Genomic DNA, 14,552 nt, shown 5'->3' with positions numbered 1-14,552 from the left:
AAAAATTCTGGAGCTTCTCCTAGGACCAGTAGGACTGGTGGAGCTAACAATATAGTCTAGAATTTCTTTTCTTTTGGAGAAAATCGTAGTCTACATTTCCTTGTTATACCATTCCCATCTCACTTTGTGAGTGAATTGGAACCAAGTGGTGGTGCATGAGCAGGCTTCCAAGTGGCACTGAAACAACTTCAAGCCAACCTTTTGCCATTTTTGAAGAAGATACTTTGACAGTTATTTTATGGCTCAATGATCTCGAATCATGCCAGCAGGTTTCAGAAATCTAAGGCAGCAGCATCCTGCTTCTCTGTGAATCACGATCAGCTGTTCCTATAGCAGTACCCCTTGCCCATAATTCAGGAAAGAGATCAGAAACTGATTCTCTGAATCTTGAGTCTCAGACCAAGGAATGTGAGAGATAAAGACATGGCTTGCAAATCCATAGGAATCCTTATATTAGACTCTGTTCTATAGTATTTCCTGTCATATTTGGATTATCGCTACAGTCTATTTTAATTTGTATGAGGATACTTTGGAAGACCATGACATAGTTTATTGCACCATGATGGTAGGCCCATACTAGACTGCGTTATGACAGAGTGAAATCTATTTTGGAATGACTGCCATCCTTGCCGGCATGATTACACGAGCGACAATCTAACTAATATAATTTTGCATTCCCAAAGACTGTATGTTTATGGAATAAGTTAATGGTTTAACTCAATCCTCTCTGTTATGTAGTAGACGACTCCACACAATATGGTGGAATTAGTTTCTCAGTTTAAGCGGCTTTATAGAAGTGTCTGTTTTGCCATTGGAATTATTATTTTTCTTTTTTTTCCAAATGTTGGATGGATTATTGAGTCTTTGTTTCATCAACCCTCCTTCAACTTGCAACCAAATGCAATCAAATTAATTGACTTAGCTTCTTCAGTGGGGTGTCCATTCTTTGAAGCATAGTCATGTAAAATACTCACAAGCATAAATCTAGACCGTTCTTTGCTATCTAGATAGAATATACTCCAAGAGAGTGGACATTCTTTGCCTATACACGTGGCATAAATCTAGATATTATCAAAGAAATCCATTGAGAGACCCTAGACATGAAAAAAGGGTATGGTATGGAAGGCTTATGTATAATGTACTACCAGATCTTTCTTTCAATTGTACATAACATGTTATTATCCAAGGGGAATCGGATCCCTGATCTTGATAGATGACTTCTATGAAAAATAGGTGCTGACCAACCGACAGAGGAACGTTGTCCAATTAAAGCAATGCCGTGTGCTGGCAGGTTGAGCTTTCTTCACTGACAAGAAAACTTTAGACCTGAAGAATGGATAACCATTTGACGTATGTAGATAAACTTTGACGTCAGGAGGAAGGAAGCATCCTTGAAACTCTCCCTTCTCACGACTCTTTGAGATATTTAATATTCCTTTGTGTGTATATATACACCTTTGCTCAAGCCAATCTTTGAGACAAAAAACCCTCAACTGACTGCTGCTTTCTGCCACTTCATAAATGGATTCCTCAGGAGCTAAAGGAGCACAGCCTCCACCAGGTCTCTCTCTCTCTCTCTCTCTCTCTCTCTCACACACACACACACACAAGTTCAAGGAATGGAAGATTCAAACTTTTTTTTCTTCTACTACTGATCTTGGGCTTTGCTTTATGATCTGTGAAAGGGTACCCAAATGATTCAACGCCGCCCAAGAAGCGGCCATGCTGTCCCCGTACCAAGAAGAGAGGCGACAAAGGGTTCATTGAAGGATGGTGAGCTTATACACTGCTAATTACTGTTGTAGATTTTAGCAGCAGTTTTCTGAGGGTTTCAGCAAGACGCTTTTGTAGATTTTGTCAACGTCGTAATTTTCGAAGGAAAGATATTTTAAAGCTTGAGATTTTTTTGTTCTAAATATTTTATATCTTAACTATACCAATTATATGACTGTGAAGAACGATACTTATTTGATACTTTTGTGGTATTATTGTATAAATTACATTGTTCATCATAAGTTTTTTATACACTATCCTTACTCATTTGCATACTAATATTATGGTCTGCCTATGTAAACCTTTTTCCTATATTAATAAAATAAATAATTTAATTTTAGATTTTCCTTTTCTGATAAGAACCCAAGAAAGCAAGATTTGTTACTACTGTTGGTATTCATAACGCACAGAATCTATCTCAAACCTGGCCTAAAGAGATAGTCATAGGGAAACTAAATTTTAGCTCTATATGATAGGCCATCTCTCTGTATAAAACATTGTCGGATTAGTTCTGTTGCTGGAAATTGGACCCGGGGGCAATCTTCGGTCGAAGAGAGGGAGCGGATGTGAGTCCTCACGGCGGGGCGGTGGTCCGTCGGCGGGCGGCGTCCTCTGTCTGGGTGCCTGCACACGAACCGGTGGCCGGGTTTTCCGGCGCCGGCCCTCCGACGGTCAAGTCAGTGAGGGGGGCAAATAGTATGGAGAAGGAAGATAAACAGTGAATTTTTGGGGGTACCAATGTCCCTCCCCCCTTGAGAGGCCAAGGCTCCCTTTTATATGCGGGGGTCGGTTTACCTGTGATGTAACAGGGAGAGGCCGTAGTATGGCTCGGCATGTTGTTCAGGTCGGTGCTCGGTCAGGCGAATCATTGCACTGATGTTGGCGGTATGGCCGAGATCAGAGACTTATCATAGTCGACTAGACCCTGCTGGGTCGATTTGCCGTGGAGAGCTGGGGATCCGTAGATGTCAGGAGCCACGCGCATTTATTATGGAGTAAGCCGGAGATCCGCATTAATGGTGGAGTAAGCCGGAGATCCGCATTAATGGTGGAGTAAGCCGGAGATCCGCATTTATTGTTGAGTGTGCCGGAAGATTGCAGCGGCCATGCGCAATAAATGCCGGAGGGATGTTAGAGTACGGTCCTCGGACATCGGGGTTTCTCTTAGGTCGGAGGTCTCGGGGTCGGTCGTCTCGTGGCCGAGCGTTCCGAGGTCGGACGCCGACTTCTGCTGTCCGGGGTCGGAGGTTGTACGGCTTCTCTGGGGCATTTATGTCATTTGGGGGGAAACTTTATTCCCCCCAACACTACCCCCCGACTTCCGAGTTCGAGCAGCTTGTGGGGCTCGGACGTGGGAAGTAAAATCTGTCACTAAGGTTGGGGGGAAGGTCTCGCCCGCCCCCTTGTGCTTTCCGGAGTCTTCATGGTGAGATATGCGCCCTCGTCTCGAGGCTGCTTTATTCGGTGAGCTAATGATGGGGCTCGTATCATCATGCTTCTTGAATCGCCAGGATCATTTTACGGCGGATTAATGAGGGGGGACCTCGAGCTCGTCGAGGCGATGTCTCGATTCCGTAATCGACGCTTCTGGCTCATTAATGAGTGTGCCGTTACGGGGTTTGAAACGGACACGCGGCGCGGCCCGAGGTCGGACGCTTTCGATTTCATGTTACTGGATCATAATTCCGAAGAAGTGGAGGCCTCATCGGGGCTCCACGTGTCCCAGATCTTATTAAACGAGGGGAGCGGGGGTTACGTCCGCTCGTTCCTCAGGACGATTTGATTCTGTGGACCCATGATGAGGCCCCGAGATCCGATGGGACAACGCTTCGATTTCGTATCCGATTTATTAAACCGGAGTGAATACGGTGCCTCGGCTTCCGAGGTCGACACGTGGCGCAACTCGGTCGGGGGGATGAGAACCGACCCCGTCGATCTGGGCCGTCAGGGGGGTCCATATAAATCCCACGAGTCTGCCCTAAAGGTCTTGCTTGGCTGCCTCTTATTTTCGTCGTCTTTCCCCCCTGCTTCCTCCCTCAGCTGAATCTTGCTGGTGGTGCCCGGAGCGATTTCCGGCAATGTCCAGTAGGTTTTCTTCCTGTTTTCACTAGGGTTTCCTCTTTTTTCCTCCTCGTCAACTTCCATTTTCTACTCTTAATTTTTGCTCCACTCTTCCGTGAGAATGGGTTCCAGTCCCGAAGAGGTTGGGTCGAGTCTTGAGTTTTTTAGAAAATTTCTCTAAGTCCTATAGCTCGGATTTGGGAGTCGTGGAGGTCATTGCGTTTAGCCTTTAGGGGAGTCCCAAGGCGTCGAGGTCGGGCCTTAGCCCTTTAACTAAGACCGGACTAGGTCTGTGCGTGCCGCTAATCGAGGAGTTTAGTCGGGTCTCCGAACTTAACTCCAAACCCCTCAGAGGGAGCGCGGGCCAATAGGCAGGTCATTACCGACGGTTTTCGTAGTTATTGTTCTCGGACTCTGCCGAGGCTTCGGTGAGCAAGGCTGGGTTTCCAGAGATTGCCTTGGTACCCGCGTTTGGCTGGCACATTCGTGGCCGGGACCACTTTTTCAGCCGGACGTAGGAGTTTACGTCGAAGAGCCGAGTTGGGCACTAATTTATGAAATCCTCTGTACCAGTTTCGGAGGCTTGACGAACGGTGCATGCATAATGTAATTAGGAGGTCGACCCTAAGCCGACCCGTTAGAGAGGCCCGACTTTGGGGCGAGATAAGGCTCCAACATTAAGATTCCGCTCAGTAATATGTAAATAAAATTTGACAAGGAGGGCGTCCAGTTGAATGTACCTCTTTCATTCTCAGAGTTATGCTTCGCATGGTGGAGTAGGCTGCTTCCCTTCCTCGTCGACCTGCGGAGTCATTTTTGACTTTAAGGGGGCTCGGGCTTCTCACGGACCCGACAGCACCCGCCGAGGTTGAGAGGGCTTGGGGAGACTTTATTGATTTGTAGCTCTTTGCGAGGTCGAGGGAGTTTGAGACCCTGTGGTCGGACCTCGGGGCACCTCAACCTTGGTCGAGGGGTCTTATGTCAGGTCGGCGGGTCTGCGGACGCTTTGCTGACCTGTGGTACCTCCCGAGGTCGAGGGAGTCTGGTTCTCTACGGTCGACCCTCGGGGCATCCCGACCTTAGTCGAGGGGGCGCTACGGGGGGCCGCGAAGGTACTACCCCGTTGTTGGTGATGAGCGCCACGGGGGGCCGCGAAGGTACTACCCCGTCTTTCCGAAGTGTCGAGGGGTCTGGGTACGCACTGTCGACACTCGGGGCATCTCGACCTTAGTCGAGGGATCGCTCGCTTCGGGGATCGGGGATCGTCGACCGCTCCTGGGGGTCCACTTCGTGGCGCCCCAGGTGGAGCCACCCTTTCCACCCCTCACGGCGCCTTCCCGAGGTCGAGGGAGTCTGGTTCTCTACGGTCGACCCTCGGGGCATCCCGACCTTAGTCGAGGGGGCGCTACGGGGGGCCGCGAAGGTACTACCCCGTTGTTGGTGATGAGCGCCACGGAGGGCCGCGAAGGTACTACCCCGTCTTCCCGAAGTGTCGAGGGGTCTGGGTACGCACTGTCGACACTCGGGGCATCTCGACCTTAGTCGAGGGATCGCTCGCTTCGGGGATCGGGGATCGTCGACCGCTCCTGGGGGTCCACTTCGTGGCGCCCCAGGTGGAGCCACCCTTTCCACCCCTCACGGCGCCTTCCCGAGGTCGAGGGAGTTTGGGACTCTACGGTCGAGCCTCGAGGCATCCCGATTTTGGCCGGGGAATCTGAGGATCACAGACGACCCAATATTAAAAGAGGATTACAGTTATCAAGGTGAGAGAAATATTTGCAGAAAAAGGAGCTGAGTCCATTGTCCTGATTGTTTTGAACCCCTTAGGGTTTCATTGGTAATACATCCGTAGATTCTCGGAGTTCCAGCTTCGTGGGATCAGAGTCCCCTCCAGGGACTTCAATTTGTACGCCCCTGGTCGTTGTACCCGGGCGATTTGATACGGCCCTTCCCAATTTGGGGCGAGCTTTCCTTGCTCGGTCGGTTGAGAAGCCTCGGCTCTCCTGAGGACGAGGTCCCCTACTTTGAAGAGCTTGGGCTTGACTCTGGAGTTGTAGTATTGGGCCGTTCGCTGTTGGTATCTCGCCATGCGAACCCGGGCGATCTCTCTTGTTTCTTCGACAAGGTCCAAGTTGCTCCTTAGCTGGGAAGAGTTGGTGTCGGGGTCGTAATGCTCCACTCTGGGAGAAGGCAGGCCGATCTCCAACGGGATGACGGCCTCAGTGCCGTATGCTAGGTTGAAGGGGGTCTCTCCCGTGGGTAGTCGGAACGTGGTCCGGTACGCCCAAAGGACATTGTACAAGTCCTCGACCCACTGTCCTTTGGATCGATCAAGCCTAGCTTTAAGTCCCTGCAAAATAGTTCGGTTAGTTACCTCAGTTTCCCCGTTTGTCTGGGGGTGAGCGACCGAGGTGAAACGGTGATCAATGCCGAGTTCAGAGCAAAATTCCCTGAAATGAACATTGTCAAATTGTCGACCATTGTCAGATATAAGGATACGGGGTAGTCCGAATCTGCAGATTATGGACTTCCACACGAAGTCCCGCATCTTTTGCTCGGTGATCCGGGCAACGGGTTCGGCCTCGACCCATTTGGTGAAGTAGTCGATGGAGACGACCAGGAACTTTCTCTGTCCGGTGGCCAGGGGAAAGGGCCCCAGGATGTCGATCCCCCATTGGGCAAACGGCCAGGGGGCGATGATGGAGGTCAGTAGAGCTGAAGGTCGGCGCTGGATATTGGCGTTTCGTCGGCACCGATCGCACTTGCGGACGAAATCTGTTGCGTCCTTCTGGAGTGTGGGCCAGTAGTATCCCTGCCGCAGGATCTTATGGGCCAAGGCTCGACCCCCTAGGTGATTTCCGCAGATCCCTTCATGGACCTCTCGGAGGGCGTAGTCCGCCTCGGAGGGGCGGAGGCATCTGAGAAGGGGAGAAGTAAATGATTGTCGATAGAGTTTATTCTCGTACAAGACATACCGGAGAGCCTGGCGCTTGATTCGACGAGCCTCCGTCTCGTCATGAGGTAGGGTTCCGTCCTGAAGGTAGCAGATGAGCCCATCGATCCAACTTGGCTCGGAGTCGACGTACATGGTAGGCTCGGGTTCCTCCGTGCTGGGGGTCTGAAGATACTCGAGCGCTGTTCCCTTGGGAAGCTCGCTCATGCGGGAGGTGGCCAGTTTGGATAGCTGGTCTGCCCTGAGGTTTTCCGCTCTGGGAATGTACCGAATATTAAAAGAATTCAGGGCAGATGTGAGTTCCCGCACCTTTTGGAGATACTTTTGCATAGATGGCCCTTTAGCTTTAAAATCTCCTTGGACCTGGTTCACCACCAGCTGGGAGTCGCTGAAGGCCGTCAGATCTCCCACTTTTAGTTCTCTCGCCAGCTTGAGCCCGGCGATGAGAGCCTCATACTCGGCCTCATTGTTCGAGGCCGGGAACTCGAGGCGCAGAGCTTGCTCAGCCACCACTCCATCTGGACTGGTGAGGATAAGTCCGGCCCCGCTGCCCCCCGGGGTCGAAGACCCATCCGAGTGCAGGACCCATGGCTGCTTCGGGGTCTCCTCCACGGACTCCGATGGCAGCTCGGGGTCGTCCGGAAGAGTGCACTCCACGATGAAGTCGGCGAGTATCGGAGCTTTGATAGCCGGTCTGGGCCGATATTCGAGGTCGAATTCCCCGAGCTCGACCGCCCATTTGGCGACCCTCCCCGCACGATCCGACCTCTGCAATATTTGCTTCATGGGCTGGTCGGTCAATATAGTTATCGTGTGGGCTTGGAAGTAAGGCCTGAGTCTCCGAGCCGAGATGATGAGAGCGAAGATGGTCTTCTCAAGTTTAGAATATCGGGTCTCGGCATCCCTGAGAACCCGGCTGGTGTAATAGACCGGCTTTTGGAGCTTGTCCTCTTCCCGGATGAGAACTGAGCTCACTGCGGCTGGGGAGACGGCCAGATATAAGTAAAGGACCTCGCCTTTCCGGGGCTTGGTGAGCAGCGGGGGAGAAGCCAGAAGGCTCCGAAGCTCTTCAAAGGCCTGCTGGCATTCTTCTGTCCACCGGAAATCTTTCGGCCGTTTGAGGCTCTTGAAGAAGGGGAGGCAACGCTCGGCCGACCGGGAGACGAACCTTCCCAGGGCGGCTACCCGTCCCGCGAGCCGCTGCACCTCCTTAACTGTCTTTGGAGGCGACATCTCTTGCAGTGCCCGGATTTTCTCCGGGTTGGCCTCAATTCCGCGCTGGGTCACTATAAAACCCAGGAACTTGCCCGAGGTGACCCCAAACGCGCACTTCGCCGGATTGAGTTTCATTTGATATTTTCTGAGCTTGGCGAACGTCTCGTCGAGATCGGCTATGTGGTGTTCCGCCGCTCGGCTCTTCACCAACATGTCGTCCACGTAGACTTCCATGTTCCGGCCGATCTGGTTTTTAAAAATCTGGCTGACCAGCCTCTGATAGGTGGCCCCAGCGTTTTTCAGGCCAAAGGGCATCACCTTATAGCAGTAGGTGCCCTTGTCGGTGATGAAGGCCGTCTTCTCCTCGTCTTCTGGCGCCATTCGGATTTGATTGTATCCTGAAAAGGCGTCCATAAAAGTTAGCAGTTGGTGTCCCGAGGTGGAGTCGACGAGTTGGTCGATGCTCGGGAGGGGGAAACTGTCTTTTGGGCAGGCCTTGTTCAGGTCGGTGTAGTCCACACACATACGCCATTTTCCGTTGGCCTTCTTTACGAGGACTATGTTGGCGAGCCAGTCCGGGTAGGAGACCTCCCGGATGAAGCCGGCTCCGAGGAGTTTGTCCACCTCCTCGGCCGCAGCTCGTTGTCGCTCGGGGGCGGAGCCTCTTTTCTTCTGCTTTACAGGCTTGCTGGTTGGTTTCACCAGAAGTCGGTGGACCATGACCTCAGGGTCAATTCCTGGCACGTCCGCGGGCGACCAGGCGAAGACGTCGGCATTATCCCGCAGGAAGCTGACGAGGCGATCCCTCTCATGGGCGCCGAGGCCGGAGCCGACCTGCACGGTTAGCTCGGGAAAATTTTCTCGTAGTGGGATTTGAATAAGGAGCTCACCGGGCTCTACTTGCTTCTTCTAGGGGGTGTCCCTCGCATCGAGGGTTTCTATGGGGAGTGAAGGGCGCGTCGGGCGGTCTGGCGCCTCAGCTGGTTGTTTCACTGTGTGGGCCGCCATGTAGCATTGCTTGGCGACCAGTTGGTCTCCGCGGACCTCGCCTACTCCTTGGTCGGTGGGGAACCGCATGAGTAAATGGCGAGTTGAAACCACGGCTCGAAGGGTGTTTAACCCTGGGCGCCCAAGGATGGCGTTGTAGACCGAGGGCAGACGGACCACCAGGAAGTCCATCCTCACAGTGCTCTCCCGGGGGGTGAGGCCAACTGTGACAAGGAAGCTAGCCTCACCTTCAACCGAGACCGCATCTCCGGTAAACCCGACTAGCGGGGCACTGATTCTCCGGAGATGTCCTTCTGTCAACCCCATTTTTTGGTAGGCGTGGTAGTACAAAATGTTGGCTGAACTTCCATTGTTAACTAGGACACGCTTTACATCAAACCTATTTACAATCATTGAGATGACCACAGCGTCATCGTGAGGGGTCTCGACCCCTTCTAAGTCCTCGTCCGAGAACGAGATGACTTCATCGGTACGTGGGCGCTTCGGGGGTGTTCCCTGGGCGGCCGTTCCTGCCGAGGCCCGCCCGATCATGTTGATGGTGCCGGCGATGGGCCTGTTGTCGCCTGGATTTTTGGTTGGTGCGACATTCTCCGCCGGCCTTCTTTCCTCAGGTCGATTCCTCACGAACCGGTTGAGTACTCCCCGTCGGATGAGCGCTTCTATCTCGTCCCGGAGTTGGAAGCAGTCCTCCGTGTCGTGCCCACGGTCTCGGTGGAAGCGGCAATACTTCCTGGTATTTCGGGGAAATCCCGTGTCTCGCATAGGAGGCGGGGGTCGGAAGAAGTCCCGACCCTCAATTTCCATCAGGATCTCGGCCCGGGGAGCATTAACGGGTGTATAGTTCTCGTACCTCGCCTGGTACATCCGGGGCCGTGGTGGAGACCTCGGACGAGGAGGTGTCCTCTGCTGAGGTCGCCCCTGCTGACGGGGCGGACTCCTCAGTCTGGGGAGATTTTTCTCTCTGCGGGGCGACCGGCTCCTTTGTCGGCCGCGTTCCTCGCGGCGTTTCTTCTGTTTCTTCGAGGCGGGCTCAATTGCTCCCCGTCTGGAGGCGACTGCCTCCTTGGCCTTGGCGTACTTCCGGGCTCAGGCCAGCATTTCGGTGAAGTCGGCCGGGAAGCTCTTCTCGATGGAGAAGAGGAATCGGTAAGAGCGAACCCCAGTCTTCAAAGCCGACATGGCTATCGACTGGTCTAGCTCGCGAACCTCCCATGTGGCGGCGGTAAAGCGGTCCAGGTACTCTTTGAGGGACTCCCCCTCCTTCTGCTTGATGTCCAGGAGGGAGTCTGATGTCCGTCGCTGGCGCCGGCTGGCAGCAAAGTTGGTGGCGAACTGCCTGCCGAGCTGCTCAAAAGAGGACACCGTGTTCGGCTTCAGTCCAGAAAACCAAAGCCGGGCGGTCCCTCGGAGGGTTGCTGGGAAGGCCTTGCAGAGTATGGCCTCCGAGGACCCTTGTAGGGCCATGAGGGCCCGATAACTCTCCAGGTGGTCAAGGGGGTCGGTGATTCCGCTGTAGGGCTCCACCTGAGGCATTTTGAACCTCGCGGGAACCGGCTCGTCCTCGATCTGGCGGGAGAAGGGGGACTTGGTAGTGAACTCAATGTCCCCTTCCTGTCTTGCCTTCTTGCTGTGGAGTGCCGCGATCTGGCGCTCCAGATGCTCAACTTTTCGGTCAAGCTCCCCCACCCGTGGGATTGTCGCTGTGGTTTGCGCCAGCCCACGGCGGTCCGGGGCTGACTCCGCCTCAGAGAGTTGGGGTCTCCGGTCGAAACCTTCTCCCGGTGACTCTCTCTGGGGAGAAGCTCGTTCTCCATTGTTGGCTCTGGAGGAGCCATGCAAATTTTGGCTAGGGAGAACCGGGCCGTTGGGGAGACACTCCGGCGGGGCCTAGGCCTGCGGGGGAAGTGAGGGTAAAGCCTCCTCGCGCCGTAGACCTTGAACGACGGCGGCCAGGGCCTGGACTTGCTGCACCAGGGCGTTAAACTGTTCCGGCTGGACCTGAGGAACTGGATCAGCTGGAGTTGGAGAATTCTGGACGGAGTGTCCAGGACTTTGCGGGGGACGCCGGGAGATGTTAGAGGCTCCCTTACTTCTCAACTTCATGACTGCTACTCGGGCCCTTCCTCTAGCGCCAACTGTTGCTGGAAATTGGACCCGGGGGCAATCTTCGGTCGAAGAGAGGGAGCGGATGTGAGTCCTCACGGCGGGGCGGTGGTCCGTCGGCGGGCGGCGTCCTCTGTCTGGGTGCCTGCACACGAACCGGTGGCCGGGTTTTCCGGCGCCGGCCCTTCGACGGTCAAGTCAGTGAGGGGGGCAAATAGTATGGAGAAGGAAGATAAACAGTGAATTTTTGGGGGTACCAATGTCCCTCCCCCCTTGAGAGGCCAAGGCTCCCTTTTATATGCGGGGGTCGGTTTACCTGTGATGTAACAGGGAGAGGCCGTAGTATGGCTCGGCATGTTGTTCAGGTCGGTGCTCGGTCAGGCGAATCATTGCACTGATGTTGGCGGTATGGCCGAGATCAGAGACTTATCATAGTCGACTAGACCCTGCTGGGTCGATTTGCCGTGGAGAGCTGGGGATCCGTAGATGTCAGGAGCCACGCGCATTTATTATGGAGTAAGCCGGAGATCCGCATTAATGGTGGAGTAAGCCGGAGATCCGCATTAATGGTGGAGTAAGCCGGAGATCCGCATTTATTGTTGAGTGTGCCGGAAGATTGCAGCGGCCATGCGCAATAAATGCCGGAGGGATGTTAGAGTACGGTCCTCGGACATCGGGGTTTCTCTTAGGTCGGAGGTCTCGGGGTCGGTCGTCTCGTGGCCGAGCGTTCCGAGGTCGGACGCCGACTTCTGCTGTCCGGGGTCGGAGGTTGTACGGCTTCTCTGGGGCATTTATGTCATTTGGGGGGAAACTTTATTCTCCCCAACAAGTTCCTTCTAAATTCGCATTTGATTCTACATGGTAAAAAAAACCTCTCACCTTGGAGCTATTGTATTTAGTGGCTCGATTGTAAAAGGTATAACATCACATCTAATGGCTGGATCTGAAATGTTAAAAGCAAGGCAACGAGTATGTCAATTAAGAAGTTTGATTTTGCTTTTCTAATAAAATTTTGGATGACACTGGCCATATAATAAGAGACTTGCTTCAACTTAATTAGATTTAAGTGCAAATCTGATGGCGGCCATACCCGACATATCTGCAAAGAATCTTCTAACCTTCTAAGGAAATAGGGAATGCTTTCATTTACTTAATGTTCAACCTAAGTTGTCATTTAAATAGAACCATGTAGATCATTGTTTTCTAATGCGATTAAAATTTTTTTATATAGTCAAATTTGATAGCTAGCTAGAGATGGTCTTGTGATAAAAGCATTATTGATTTGCCAAGTGCTGTACATAAGAAGTGCATTCTTCAATTACATGTTGGAAATGGCTTTCATATCCATGACATTACTCATCTTTTACCTTACGCAACCTCTCCCCTTCTAATTCTACCTCAAAAATGTTTAGCTATATATTTTTTTCCTGGGGATCATATATTAATGTTTTGATATGCTTATTGTTTAATACTGCAACATATAGGAAATAATGTTTTTTATAATTTAAGGTGATATACTCATTTAAAATATCTCCATGCAGTCTTGCTGCGCTTTGTTGTTGTTGGCTATGCGAAACTTGCTTCTGAGTGGAGGCTCATCAGAAGAGGCATGGACAATCGTATATGGATTTTGTGAGTATAACATCGTGTTCTTCAGTGGATTGTGAACTTATTGTAATAACCAAGTGAAGGGTTTGCATTTATTCCTTTTGTTGGAGAGTTTAGTATGTAACTCTTATTTTACTGTATCACGAGTACCAAAAACTACTGTCAGAATATCGAATCACCTTAATAAATTGTGCAACAAATTATTCAACAGTGACAGGAAGAGTTCACTAATAAAACAAATCAAGCAGCATGCAGAATTTGAGTAATTTGCTCCTATGGGTCTCAATCTGTGATAATTTTTATGAATGGATAATTCATTTAAGATGCTAATGCACCTAAATAAGGAAGAAAATGTTGGGAGTACTAAGCAGATTTCCATGCAACCAAAGAAAAATGACAGGATGGGTAAAGAGTTGATTCCTCTTCCTACTCTGCAGACAAACTAAAAAGTAAAGAATATAATAGGTAACCATTTTCAATAAAAAGTGCCTTTGCTTACTAGTTTATCTTTGGTATGTTGTTTGCAAGCACAAACCTTCTTTCAAGTGTAATAAGAAAACCATTGAGGGAGACCCTAAGCAGCCGGTCCCAGGGCATGATCCGGGGCTTCATCTTAAAAACAAATAAAAAAATCCCCACCCCTACGTCCCCTACCCTTGCAAATTCTCTAGGGCTCACCAGATGTTTGGTAGGAAAAAAAAAAAAAACCCTTCGTATTCTCGCTTGGCTTCACCACTTTATAAAAGAAAATAAAAGCATGTGCTGAATTCATGTACTCTGGGTAGGTTTCACCCAAAAAGGGTTACTCTTCTGTTCAAGCTTGGTATCTTCACTAGACTAAGAATCCAAATACAATCAAATTCAATTACAATCGACCTATGATCAGTTGTAAAAGTGACTTTGCTCTAGTATCCCTTAAATCAAATGAGTCATGAACCAAATCTACTCTCATATAATCTGCAACATATTATTTGAGTTCCTTAGCTTGGATAAATAGTCAAGATCTATCCAGAGTGCATGGCCGATATGAGGTTAAATATATGTCTGCATAGACCATCTTAATAATGAAACAATCTTGAGGCCAACTTTAGGAACTTGGCTTGTAACGTCTCAGTTTGTGGATGGCTTTAGCATTTTGGGTACACACACATACATACATACATACATATACATATATATACATACGTACATATATATATATATATACATACGTAATATATATATACATACGTAATATATATATATATATATATATATACATATATACATACGTATATATACATACATACGTACATGCATGTACATGTATGTATACATCCATCCATACATGCATGTACATGTATGTATACATCCATCCATACATCGGTACATATATAGATACATACATACATATGTACATACATGCACATACATATGTACATACATGCACATACATATGTACATACATGCACATACATATGTACATACATGCACATACATATATACATACATACACATATATATACATACATACATATATATATATATATATATATATATATATATATATATATATATATATATATATATATATATTCTCTCAACTCTCGCATTTTTTTTAAAAAAATGTAAATATCCTTGCCTCATCACCCCACAAAAATAAGAATTTCATAAGTTGCTTTTAAAGGGAATTCCACCTATCCACGAGAAATTACATGTGGAAACGCATGACAAGTTTTGGAGAAGTTGGATAAGCTTTCATTCGCTACTATAATTTTGATATGTACTATTTATTTTCGTTCTCTTGTATACATTTCCTTTATATTTTGTCAACTTCTTACACATTAAGAAA

At 49.8% G+C, this 14,552-nt stretch overlaps 1 long non-coding RNA gene across 1 annotated transcript; it reads left to right on the top strand.

Annotated features, from left to right (window-relative positions):
• The first annotated feature begins 1,371 nt into the window (after positions 1-1,371).
• On the top strand, positions 1,372-12,987 carry LOC103723391. The gene is made up of 3 exons (XR_606616.4): positions 1,372-1,561; positions 1,686-1,773; positions 12,655-12,987. It is a non-coding gene; the product is annotated as an uncharacterized LOC103723391 (long non-coding RNA).
• Positions 12,988-14,552: the final 1,565 nt, after the last annotated feature.

Source organism: Phoenix dactylifera, unplaced genomic scaffold (assembly GCF_009389715.1).
Source record: "Phoenix dactylifera cultivar Barhee BC4 unplaced genomic scaffold, palm_55x_up_171113_PBpolish2nd_filt_p 000164F, whole genome shotgun sequence".
Lineage (NCBI taxonomy): Eukaryota > Viridiplantae > Streptophyta > Magnoliopsida > Arecales > Arecaceae > Phoenix > Phoenix dactylifera.
Note: the sequence above shows the minus strand (reverse complement) of the source record. Positions and strands in the feature narration are given on the sequence as shown.